The sequence below is a fragment of the Drosophila sulfurigaster genome, chromosome 2L (assembly GCF_023558435.1).
Source record: "Drosophila sulfurigaster albostrigata strain 15112-1811.04 chromosome 2L, ASM2355843v2, whole genome shotgun sequence".
NCBI lineage: Eukaryota > Metazoa > Arthropoda > Insecta > Diptera > Drosophilidae > Drosophila > Drosophila sulfurigaster.
This window is the reverse complement of record NC_084881.1, coordinates 8,428,665-8,441,993: the sequence shown is the minus strand read 5'-3', so window position 1 is coordinate 8,441,993 and position 13,329 is coordinate 8,428,665. Positions and strand designations below refer to the sequence as shown.

The window sequence follows — 13,329 nt, the reverse complement described above, 5'->3', positions numbered from 1 at the left end:
TTTCTTATAACTAATATTTCTTTAAAATATAATAAGACAAAAAAGAAGTTATGCAATAGGTTTAAAACCCATCATATTCTGTCCGATCATATATCATATGTATTTCGACAGTTAATTTGATTAAGTCTCCTCAAGTTCGCCAAGTCAACGAACTTTTCACCCCTTGACATGAACACAAGCAAAAAGACTCTTGCATAAGAATCTGCCATTCGATACGCCTCCAAACGTCTTTAATTAATTATTAAATATTGCTTATAGAGTTTTTCTTGCCCGTTTCCATATTTTGCCTGTGCACAAAAAGAAACCAAAAAAAAAAAAAATACGTTTGCTGAAAGTTGAACTCACCTTTACACAGAAATTTTACTTGCGCAATTGCCGTGATGTCTGATGTCTGCGAAAAAAAAAAACAAGAAACAAGAAAAACACAAACGAGCGTTAGATAAATGTCAGACAAAGTTACATTGCAACAACAAGAAAGGAAAAAAACATAAAGAAAAGATACGCAAAATATTAGTGTTTATCCATATAAATATGAAATATGTCTGGCATCAAGTTAGTTAGTTAGTTGTAACAACAATCAGACAACTGTCAGGGGCTCTTGAAATTAATCAACGTCGTAAATGAATGAAACCAGAAACCATTACAACTCATTATAAACGTCGTATGAGAAGTACTCGCATAATAAAACCTGCCTATACAGACACACAATAAGTATCTATTCTATGTATTGCTCTCTGAGAGAAGGTAAGCAAAACTTGTCAACTGTAACGACGCTCGCAGGCAATCAACAGAAATGCATAAATTAATAAAGCAAGAGAAATGATAATATGAAATGTTATCGACTGTGACTACCAACAACGACAACTACAATGATGACAATGGCCATGTAATGAGTAAAACAAAACATGACATGAAAGTCAGGGTTACTTCTCATTGGGATTGTGTATGGGTGGAGAACTGTCTGCTGCACGCAGCTAATTTCATGCTTAGTTGCGCAGTATCTTTTATAATTGATAGTCCATAGAGAGAACAGCAGGTAACCACCACAGACAACTCAGTAAAAAAGGACTCAAAGTACGCACTGCGGCTCCAACAAAGTTTTGTCAACTTTAAAACTTATCAAAGCAGCGAATATGAAACAAAAAGCACTTAAAGGATTGTCAGTTGCCATAAGTTTGTTTCCAAACTAAGTTATAATGAATGCGTTAAAGATAAAGATACAAAAATATTCATATTTATATTTATTCATTTGCCTGCGTTTAACTTTCTAGCATTTTATTTGCAAAGTTTCCCTCATGCCTTTTTAAATTAAATCAATTTCGCCAACCTTTTTCTCACATCTGGATAAAGTACTAAAAGTTCGCTAAGTGCTCGATGATGAGGGCAATTTATGAATAGACGCCAAGTTCGTTAGTGACGTCTGTAGTTAACCACAATAGTTACAACAAATTGCCAATAAACAGACCGACTCTTGGGTTGTCCTTGCCACCGTTCGTTGGCCCCTCAGGAGAGCTTTTGCCCCAACTGATGACACGCACTTTGCGTGTTTATTAAATAAATACAAATTTGCATAAATTTGCCAACGCAAAAAAAAGAGTAGAATACCAAATAATCCGAAGCGAGTCTTGCTGTTATTTTTTCTGGCAAGTCAGCGATGCATCGCAAAGCCAACAAAATTTATTCAGCCTCATAAGAAAAAGGATTCGTTGTGAGAGAAAAAGTGTAAATGTTGATTACGAAATTACGCAAAAAAAAGGGAAAATGACACTGATTTTTCATGCATAAATTCAGTGGCTTTGATAGATGTATGTGAGCTGACTTAATCCAAATCCTTGGCCTTGTCTGTCACTGTCTGATACCAAATACAAACAAAAAGACAAGAAAAAAATGACACTCCCATTCCACTTAAAAGACGCTGCGTCTGCTGCCTGCTGTCTGCGGTTCTGATGATGAGATCAACTGGAGGCTTACCTTGACCCAACCCAACCCAGTCTAAGTCAAGCCACACTCAACCCAGCCCAACCCAACTCGATTGGAGCTCAGCTTAGCACGTTCGGACAACTTCTATGCATCCACATAACTCAGACCAAGTACTCGTAATAACCCGTGGGGCACTTTCAATGAGTTTCGAGTTTGATGGCTCCCTAACTCCCTCCCATCCCTCCCTTGGTCTTGGACTCCTGCTAAAGTGTAACTAATACGCAAGCTTGGACTGGCACAATAGGTAATGGGAGTACACAAAAAACCGATGGCCTGCTCTTTGATTAATGGATGCCGCTACTGTTTGAAACACGAGGCAGACAGAGCTCAAGGGAGGAGGAGCCGAGGGGCATAGAAATTTATGCACGTTTTGATTCGAGACGCTGGCGGCATCATGATTCTCCTCTGTGTATTGAAAAGAACCGAGGCAAGCAAAGCATAAAGAAGACGCAATATTCGTATGTAGAGATGAAATGATGTATAGAACCAGAAATTAAGAATTATAGAATGAACAGACAACAGACAACAGACAACAAAACCCAATTCCTTCGCCCAAGCGAAGCGGAGCGAACATTCAGTTAATCGACTTTAAGTGGTCGTCATCGGGCATTAAATGGTTGCCAGCCTTAACCTTAGTTGAGTCAGTTCGGTGCGGTTCAATGTTAAGCATATCATTTGTCTTATGCCTTAATAGTAGTTAAGTTAGAACCCAGCATGGGTTGTATTCTTCTTGTCCAGTTTTGAGAAGGGGGTCTAATTAGCGACAATCATTTTTCATCTCCTGTCGAGAGTCTCTTTGAGCTTGATTTTAAATTTGTATAGCCAACATTGCATTCGAGTTGTTTTGTCTGTGATTAGCTCGACTCAATGCCATGCCACAAAAACCACTTGACCAGTTTTGTATCTCACAGATACATTCACACAACTGCAGCGATATCGAAAACTTTTGTTGTTTCTTTTGTTTTTTGTTCTGCTATAATTAAGCAAAATATTCAAATAAATTATCAACTAGAACAAATTGTTCAACGCAAAAGAGTGGAAATCACTTGCTGCCAGCTGCACAGTAGCCTCAGCGAGTTTTCTGCTTTTGTTTGTTTGTCGCATTGTTGCACAAAAGTTTTACATGATAATACATTTTGTGGGCGCTCTTGTAAATTGTCTAGATGAAGGGGGCGTGCCAAAAAACTACTGGTATGTGTGTCATGTGAGCTTGGGCTGTCTCTGTGTGGGTTGTAAACGAGTTGAGCTAAGCTAAGTTGAGTTGAATTGAGTTGAGCAAGCGAAGCAAAGAAGATGTTGTGGGTATCACACTTTGCACAAAAGAGAATAAACTCTTTATAGTGTTGCGAAACACACAAAAGCGAACAAGTTAATAATGGAGCGCACGCTTGAGATAGTCCCAACTTTGAAAGTGATATACCATGCCAACTAACAAGATTATTAATGAATTTTGCATTATAAATTTAGATTTTCAGCTTGCCAAAAAGTTGTCACAAAGTTGTCAAAACACAAACGATTTTTCAAAGAAATTTTTCTTATATGCATATTGAGTTAAGAGCCTTTTGTTTCACATTTATCGTTCCAATGAAATAAAAAACTTAGCAGATATCAAAGATATCATTTTATATGAGGATACGGCTGCAGCTGACGGATCTTAATTGCTTTTTGTGTGAATCTAGTATACATATTTTCTTCTCTGTGGTATATTTGTTGTTGCAATATATCGGTACACCAAATAAACTTTTGGTATTTCAGTATTTTTTGGTATATTAATTATATTCAAACAATGATACCGCTAATTTACTTTTATTGAAAATGGGTAGCGAGTAAAACTTCTTTTTGCATATTATTATAACTTACACTCGTTAACAAACAATTTCCGCACTTTTTCCATCCCAGTTACATCCATATACATTTGGATAATAAAATATTTTGATCTACTCCTATAAAGACGCGAACAGTTATTTGCATCTTGAGATGCATTTTCAATGTTGATCACACTTTGTAAATGCAAATTGAAATGCCAAGACGATGTCTTTGCTTTGTTGTCGTCGTTGGCAAGTGCTTAGTATGCAAAGTATGGCATATATTGTGGCCACGACAAGTTGTGCTGTCATTTTGCGTGATTGTTCAGGCGACAGTAGACCGTAACGAACAAAAGAAATGAGTTATGGACTGCACTTGACTGTTGTGTGCGTAGTTACAATTTGTGATAAATCTTGATCACTGTGCATTGGCCACAGGCATTTACGGAAGTTGTTACCCAACCAGTTACCTGATAAGGGGTGCGGTCTAATGATCGCAGATTGTAAACGCAACAAAAACACTATCAAAACTTAGACATTATCGATGGTTACGATAGCAATATCAAACGCACCCAAAAATTTAGCAAACTATTTGAAATTCATTCTTTAGAAATCCTCTTTTGTATTTTATATATATTTTATATAGTATATAATAATATTATATGAGCTCATTTATGTACTTTTTCTTATACCTGATATTTCAAGTGTTATTTGCCAGCTTCACTTCGTTTGGCAGCTTTGCTCTTTGTTGCTGACCGACTCCATCGAGCAGGTAAATATTTAATTATCGCATGTTTTTGTTTGTTTGTTGCCATTTCTAAAAAAATATAATTCTTTTTCGGTTTAAGTTTTGGTTTATTTTTTTAATGAGCGTTTCTCGTGTGCAATAACCTTGCACAGAGACAGACGGCGCAACAAACTTGACATGGCAAGCAAAGATTTGCAAGTAGAAATAAAAACAAAGCGCGAAATCTAAGATAAGCTTAAATTGCGTTTCTTTTATATGGGTTTCAGCTGTTTCCTTTTTATTTGTGTTTGGCGTTTGACTCTTTTTTTTATTATTGTTTTTATCTGAACATTTGCGGCGAGCATGAAAAGTATCTAGTTTTGTGTGTTAAACACATTTTATGCTAACATTTCTCTGTCCTCTCCTCTCTCTCTCTCTTTCTCTGTGTCTCCACTGTGATTTATTTATCAGCTATGTTCAATGTCTTCCTACTTTTGCCCACACACAAGGTTGACTTTCACGCGACACTCGTCACTCGCCTCGACTCGGAATTGTTTTGTTTCCTTTTACAGTTTTCTACTCGGTAATATACGTAATTCGAAATCGATTTCGATTTGCAATATGTGTGGAAATGTGAAATGATGTGCCGCACAACAAGGTTTGTACACACATTTGAGGTCTTTGTTGAAAAGTAAATCTTATCACATTCGATTGGGTTTCAAATGCGCAATTGTAAATTGAATGCAAAATGTAATTTATATCGTCTGAATTCTCATAATCACTCTGAGAACAGAAGCTTTATTGTATTGTATATTTATAACATTATATATATATATATTTATATAATTAAACCTTGTTTTTATAGTCGCTTCCCATAGGGTAGAAGGGTGTTATAGCTTTGTGCACGCAGCTTTGTGTCTTCGAAAGGCAGAAGAAGTTATCTCTTAGCTGCTTTGGATGACAATCTAGTATATTTTGAATGTAGTACTATACCAATATACCAAATATAACATTCGTTATATTTCAGTATTCTTCGGCATAGTAATTTGGTAGATTTTTACCAAGATGCATATACCAAATATACCGTTTTGTATATTTCAGTATATTTTCGGTATAATAATTTGGCGTATTTTGAGAATTCCTCAATGTATATATACCAAATATACTATTTGTTATATTTTAGTATTTTGGTATATTAATTTGGTATAATTTATGAATAATAAACCGCTGTATATTTGGTATATTTTACTATTTTGTTCAGTTTAATAATTTGGTATAATTTCAGAATAATACCGCACTGTTTTGCTCGAATTCAAAATGGTTAGCGAGTATCTCACAGTCGAGCACACTCAACAGTAGCTTTATTTCTAGTTTTAAACTAAATTTACATCATACAATTCGAAGAATTTTCATACGCAATTCAACTAATTGTGAATTTGTTGAAAACCGCAGTTCATTATTATCACCAAGTTACACTGAAATAATACGATATATGTATAAATATTTATATTTCTGGCACACCGGCTATTTATATTTTCTACATATGTGTACAGACATATTTACGCCTACATATGGAACATGTCGGACGCTATCAATGGGACAATTTATTGCTGCACAAATTGCGACGCATGCAAATCATAGAAATGCGCTGTTAATTAAATACCAGTTGGAATATATAGTATTCTGTTATGCTTGTGCCACACAATTACAATTAATTTCAATTATTAGTGCATAAATATTAATTTAGTTGAAAATCTGTGTACGTTTTTGCATAATTATTCAGTGGATAAAAACGATATCAGTTTCAGTTTCAGGTTCTGCGCAATTTGCACAGCTGTATTCCAAATCTTGAGAGTATTATCGCCCAGTTGTTACGCCTGAAATGCAGCTTAATGTGTTGTAGAGGAATTTTCATAAAAATCAAATTGAATCTGAAATTTGCTCAACACAATGTGCACAACAGCTTTACAATTGGGTTTTTTGTCATGGCTTTGGAATGTTTACAGCGAGGGAACACACTTTTATGCCTTATCTAAAAAGTTTATATTTAAAGCATGAAAAACTTACCGAGTTTGGATAAATGTTATACCCTAAGTTTCTCCCGATATGTCAACCAAGTACATAAGGTTTTCTGTAAGAAATAAGGGAAATTGTAAATGAATTTTATGGAATTGTTATGTATATATTTAAACATTCGATCAATCAAGTACAAATGTACAAATCCCATGACCAATTTTATCTGATTTTCTTATAAGGTTCAGGCGACCTAAATTAAATAGTCACAAACCAACAAAGTTACCCCAATTTTATTACACGAATGTAACAAACAAAACAAAAAAAAAAAACAATTCTTATCACCAACTTACAAAATTCCCATTGCGTGTATCTAAATAAAATAGAAATGATAACAGAATATTAATTCTATTAAAGCCCAGGCAATTTAACTGTAGCGCCTGTCTTATCGCTTGCGTGTGAAACTAAATGTTTGACTGATAAGCGACTGTTAAAGGTAATCCACATGTATACACTTGCATATAGTATATGCCAGACAAGCCAATCAGTAATTGGGGGCGTGTGAATCACTTGACGTGCTGCAGATAATGTTTGGAAACAAACTTTAATTGATAGCCAGAAAATGTCGTACAATTTGACTGATAAGATTTGGTTATTGAAATCAGGGCAAGAATGTCCACAACTATCTTTGTATTTCAAGTAGAAGGAAATAGCCTTCCTCAATATTTATAGTATTCTCTTTATGTTCAGTTAATTCCAAGAACAAACTTCTTATGCAGCTTCACACATAAATCAGTTGTGAACAGAAATGATAAACATTCGATGAGCTTGATCAACAAATCAAATTTTTTTTTTTTGTGCAGCATAAATTTCCAATTGCTTTAGCCACAGACGCGCGATATTTCAAAGATTTAACTGCGATGCTTTGCCGCTCCTCTTGAAATCGATTCGAAAATAAACAAAACACAAAGCAAAATCGAAAGTGACGACTGCACAACAAATCTCAGAGAGGATCATATCGGGAGTGTTTTGTGTGTGTGTGTGTGTGTGTGTGTGCTGTGGATCACGTCTCTGATATTTCATTTAAATGTGTAATTTGCATGCATGTGCAATTTTTTTATTTGTATTCACTGAAATGCGCTGAAATAAACGCAAATAAAGAAGCGATTTCCTCGTTTTATTTGGTTTCCATATGCTGTCACAGCAAGCCCCCAAGTAAAGTCTGGAATATATAATTTATGAATCCTGTAATTATTTATATTTATGCCTTGGGATAAATCAACGTTAAGAAAACAAACCCAAAAATACAATGTTTGTATTTTGAAATGCGACACAAAACAGCGTTTTGTTAAATAAATTTAAACTGGCCGGCAAGTGACATAAATTAATGCAAATAATAATAGCAACAAGTGGGAAAAAATACAAATAAAAATAGCGCAAGAAAATAAATATGCTGTTGAAAGCACGCAAAATGTGTCTGTTCAAAATTGAAAAGCTCGTAAAAAAAATCAACAAGTGAAAGCGCCAAAAATAATACAAACTTGTATCTATGTATGTATCTAATAGTCAGCTGTTGGCCATTGAGCAGCTGTTTCGACTGATTTATATTGTGTCTATATGTATTTTATACGGAATCTCTTGCTAGACAGCAGACACCAAAGTAAATAAATATAAAGAAAGACACTTGGAATAATTACAAAAGATCTTTGACATCAATCGTAATCAACGTTATGAAAGGAAATTGAAGCTTTTCAATGAATGTAAAATGAGCGACAGTTGCAAATATTTTTGATCTACTTTCTTTTCACTTCCACACCTTCATACCTAGAAAACTGCAGAGCGTTGTCAGCCCTTGTTTATTTTAATTACAGAAATAATAATATAATTACAAGGGCCATGGAATGCTCGAAATATATGATTCAAGAGTGTCAAGTACATCACTGTAATCAGTCCAACAACAGACGCAACCGTAGAGTATACTTAATATTAAATATTGCGCATACGCAGCGTTGCACACACCACAATTGTGGCATTCAAAATACACCCATATCCTGCTAGCCACGTTTTGAAAGCAGCAGCTGCACACAGCTGCTAATTTAACAGGCAACAACAACAACAACGACAACAACAGAAATATGATTAACCACAACTGCAGCAGCAACAGCCCCAAAAAGATACAAAATGAATGTTGCAATCTGTGCTTGCTGCTGACTGGCAACAACAACAACAACAATAACAGCAACTACAAGAAACTGTTGCAGCCAAAGCATTGCATGATTTTTTGAGTCATAATGAAACTGAAAGCAGACAACAGCAGTTGGCGTAAATTAACGTTAAAAAACACAGCAAACAAACTTTTTGAATTCGTCGACTTGCACAGCAAAAGTGGCTGAAAATGAGAGGAAAAGGGAGTGCAGAAAGAGGACTTGCGAACATTTAACAATTTCTGTTTTATTTTGCATCTATTTTGTTGTGCACACCCCAATATTTTTGCACAGTAGTCGGCAAATCGCCACAGATCTCTCACAGTCACTTGTTTGGCGGGGAGCGCTTGTAACACAGTCGTTATAAAGTGGACAACAACGATTTGTTGGTCAGGCCTTGCCTTGCCTTGCCTTATAACTACATTTGGAGTCTGGTTTTTCAGCTGTTTTTTGCCGTTAATTTGTCGCTGACTTATCCCCATCTACATAAGTAAATCGCTTTAATTTGCCTGTTAATGCCCTATTGTGAAAGTGTAGAGGGGATATTAGCGAATCACCACAGAAGATTTTTACCGTCAAATTACAATGATCATTTAATAAATTGAAAAAATCAAATTTAGATTATTATTAAAAACTCAAATGATTGCATTTGTATTATTCGATTTTATATTTAAATTTTAATACAAAATTCGCACTAAAAAATAATAGGTAAAACAGTGTGCCCATACGCTTATTTTTTTGGGATTTTCATAGGGTTGATTTTAATAATTTTATATTAACGATGGTTGTGACTTCAGATACAATTATAAATTGTAATTTAAAATTTTAACACTTCGATTATTTAGACTATTTACTATGCAAATTGAAATAAATAAAATTTAATTATGCAAAAATATTAAAGTGGAATTGATTTTCTAAATACAAATACCAAAAATATATGCACAGTAACTGAAAGTCAGTCACATACTCTTAAAGCCTTTTATTCTTGTAGATTTTTCGATTTCAAAATGCATTCAAAGTTTGTTAAATCAAGACAATCGCAACACGTGCCAGACAAGTTTTGCCTTTAATTTTAATCGAAAAAATTATGTTTAACAGTTGTACGTATCTTATATAAGTAAAAGTGCTGAAATAATTCACATCAATGCTCTGTCGTTTCCTATTGCCAAAGTGAAATACTTGAAGCATTAAATATGAATAAATTGCAAATATTACTGAAATAATGTATTATATTTTTGGAATTTTGGGCTATTAAGACGAGGCCTGAAATAATCGTAAATAAATGTGAAATATTATGGTACGCTTGAAGTGATTTTCGTGTAATTATTTTGTAGCAGACCTGCATTTCTTTTGGATCTGTTGATGGCGCGATGTACGCCTACTTTTTACATCATTTATTATGTGGGCAATCTAATAATGGCTGCGATTCGACTTGAAATTACTTTTTACTTAACTGCAAGTACCAGTTAAGTTTGGCTTCCAGAAGTGGTGTGTAAGGGAGGGGAGGGAGTGTTGAGTATCTCATTGCATGTTGTGTGGCACGCTTCGTTGGCTGCCCCTGCGTTTATCGAATCGCTCAGCTGCAACTGAACTGAATGTATCTGCGATTGCATTGAGCATTGAGTGAGTGATTGAATTGAAGGTAGGCAGAAGGCAGGCCAAACCGATTTCAGTTGTAGACCAGAGAGATACTTACTACTCGCATTTGCAGATACAGATACATTTTTGACGCATTACTTTGGTATCTGTGGGCGTTGTTGTCTGTTCGCTGGGCTTTTGAGTGTCAAGAACTTGTCTTGGCCATAAAAGAGAAACCGGCAGATATGTGCACCAAATGCACCAACAACTAGCAACTGCCGACTGCCAACAATTTGGTTGTTGCTGTTGTTGTGGTTGTTGTTAAAGTTCAACCAGTTTCTTGAGACTTTTATGGTAGCTTGCAGACATCAGCAAAACTAAGAAATAGCTGTCAATGCGCGCAGGTTGAAGTCAGGGCTATACTTAGGCCATGGTTTGCTTTTATAATTTAAGGGCGAGTCTACTTCCAGTTCATCTTAGCAAATTTTGTATCATATATACCCAAATTATGAGAAAAATCTTTAATCTTTAAGCTCAAATAAATACGATGACCTGCATAACAAAGCATAACAGAGTCAATAAACCCTTAAACATCATCATCTGGCATAATCAAAACAGAGAAGCAAACGAGCCAAAACAAGTTTAATATATTTATAAGGCTGATTCTGTTCTTTACTCCAAATACACTGAACATGGACGCAGTGAAGCATTGCGAGGCGAGAAAATTCTGAAAAATGGCGTATACTAAAAATGAATACAACACAAAAAAACACAACACAAAAAAAAAAGAACAAACAACAAACTAGAATAGCCAGCGAAAAGCATAACAAAGAGGGGGCAGCTCAGCTACAAATACACACACACACACACACAGAGTCACAGACTAAGTACGGATAAGTACCTACGACAAGGCAAGACGAGTCGACAATGCGCCTATGAACCTGGCAACCGGTTCTCGACTCTGGAGTACAAACACAAATAGCAGAACTTGAGCTTGAGTATCCATAAAGCAAACAGGCGATAGCAGCAGCAGCAGCAGCAGCAGCGGCAGCAAAGGGCAGTAGATGTAGATACTTGTGCACAAAATCGGGTTTTAGAAGCTGCTGCTGGCCAAAGCCAAAGAGCACAGGTAGATGCACCTCAACTTGTAGGAAATGCTTTTAGATTCAGACCAAAACTATAATCATACACTCAACAAAAATTTACGAAGCCAAAATAATGCAAATTCATAAATATAAATAATATATATTCAAAAACAAAAGTATAGACTAATTTGGCTTTATCTTTTTAAAGAAAAAATATGAAACAAAATCTTTGATTTGATAAGCACATTATTATAATAATAAGAAGAAAACTGTTTTAAGTAAAACTCTTTAAAAGTAAGAGGAAAACAGAGTACTTAAAAAAGTTCAATCACAATTCTTTTGACAAGATTGTGAGAAACCAAAACAAACTATTTAATTCTTAATTAAAATAATATCACAGTATGTATACTTTTGTATTTATGATTCCTGTAAATTAAAGAAGTTGTATAAATTGTTTAAGAATTACATCTGTATGACAAATTACGCCAATTGCAATCGGGTCTTAGCTGCTTTAACTAACAACCTAGTATTTTTGACCTTCATGGTATATTTAAATTGAAGTAATTAATCAATATACTGAAAAGTGCATTAGGTAAATTTAAGTATTTTATAGAAATATTGTTTGGTATATTTTAAAAATAATATCGCACTGTTTTGCTTTTATTTAAAATGGGTAGCGTGTATCTCATAGTCGAGCACACTCGTCTATAGCTTTCTTACTTATTTTATTACAAAAAATCTGACTAACTCTTATTTATAAATATTATTTTTAAGAAAAACAATGTAAGGAACATTTGTGATTTGATAATTGACGTTGAAAACACTTAAAAATTTCTTTGAAATTTATCTGCAAACAGATATTTCGGATTTGAGATCAGTTCTGTGCAACTTTGATCAGTGTATGGTAAGGCAATAACAATAAGTGTTTGTCTGAAGCCTTTTTGGTCAATGGCTTTCGCAGCGCTAAGATCAGCAGAAGCAGCAGCAGCAGCAGTTGCCGAAGAGCCCAAAGAAGAGGGTGAGACGTCATCCCCCCAAGCCTCTTCTTGACCGTCTTCTCCACCGCCATCGTCGTCGTCATTATCATCATTCATTTTTCATGGCTGAGTGCCTGCCATGCAGTTAGCTCTGATTGTTTACAGCTGCCGTCGAGAGGCAGACTGTGGCTTAAAACTGGTTTTGTCGTATTGTGCTTTTGCAGACCCGGTGCCAGTCTCAAGTCTGAAGTCTCGCCGCCCCAAAGGCGTCGCACAGCTGTTGGCCAGGTCCAGAAATTTAATATGCTCCACGCAGGATGCAGACACCCAACAAACAGGGACAGACACGCACTCAAATTGCTGACTGGCTGTAGTTGGAAGCAGCCAGGAGCAGTGGCTGCGGTTTGACCTAAAACTTTTTGAAGACATCGTCGACTCCGACGATGCAGTCGCAATTTTATACACGTCTCCTCCACGTCTTGTGCATATATGAAAATGTTGAAATTTTAAGCTTGGCCCAAAGCTTTGTTAGTCTGATTCTTGTCTCGCCGCGTTGTATCTTTCACCTCAAGATACACTGCATACAATAATTCTCTTACTTTTGGATAACTTCCTCGCTGATGGCCAGATTAATCTGCAGTCTGGCAGGGTATTCAAATGTCGTGAGTCCGAGGTTTTATTTGTATTTCATTTTGGCGTTGGTGCAACTCATTATTTTGCGGTTGAAGAAGTTCGTTCTGGGACTGAGGCTCAACTTCTGTTATGGCGTTGAAGTGCATAAATAACTTTTTGTGTATCTGTTTTTTTTTTCTTTCTTTAAAACGGTAAACGATATACGTTGCTGACTTTGGTATATAATCTCTGGGGCATTAATATACCTCTATATATATATGTATATGACTGTTTGGCTTAGTCAGATTCAGATTTCAACGAGTTTTGCTCGTGGGTGAAGTTAAGATT

General features: G+C 35.5%; 1 protein-coding gene across 2 annotated transcripts in view; it reads right to left on the bottom strand.

Annotated features, from left to right (window-relative positions):
• Positions 1–13,329, bottom strand: part of LOC133847400 (dual specificity tyrosine-phosphorylation-regulated kinase 2) — a 60,806-nt gene that overhangs the window by 40,276 nt on the left and 7,201 nt on the right. Inside the window, exons 2-3 of one of the 2 annotated variants that reach the window (XM_062282413.1) lie at positions 6,580–6,643; positions 346–391 (exon numbers count right to left, since the gene is read on the bottom strand). The gene's annotated coding sequence lies outside the window, so the exon portion shown is untranslated. Of the gene's footprint in view, positions 1–345; positions 392–6,579; positions 6,644–13,329 lie in introns of those variants that run through there. The other variant, XM_062282420.1, reaches the window with a different exon arrangement.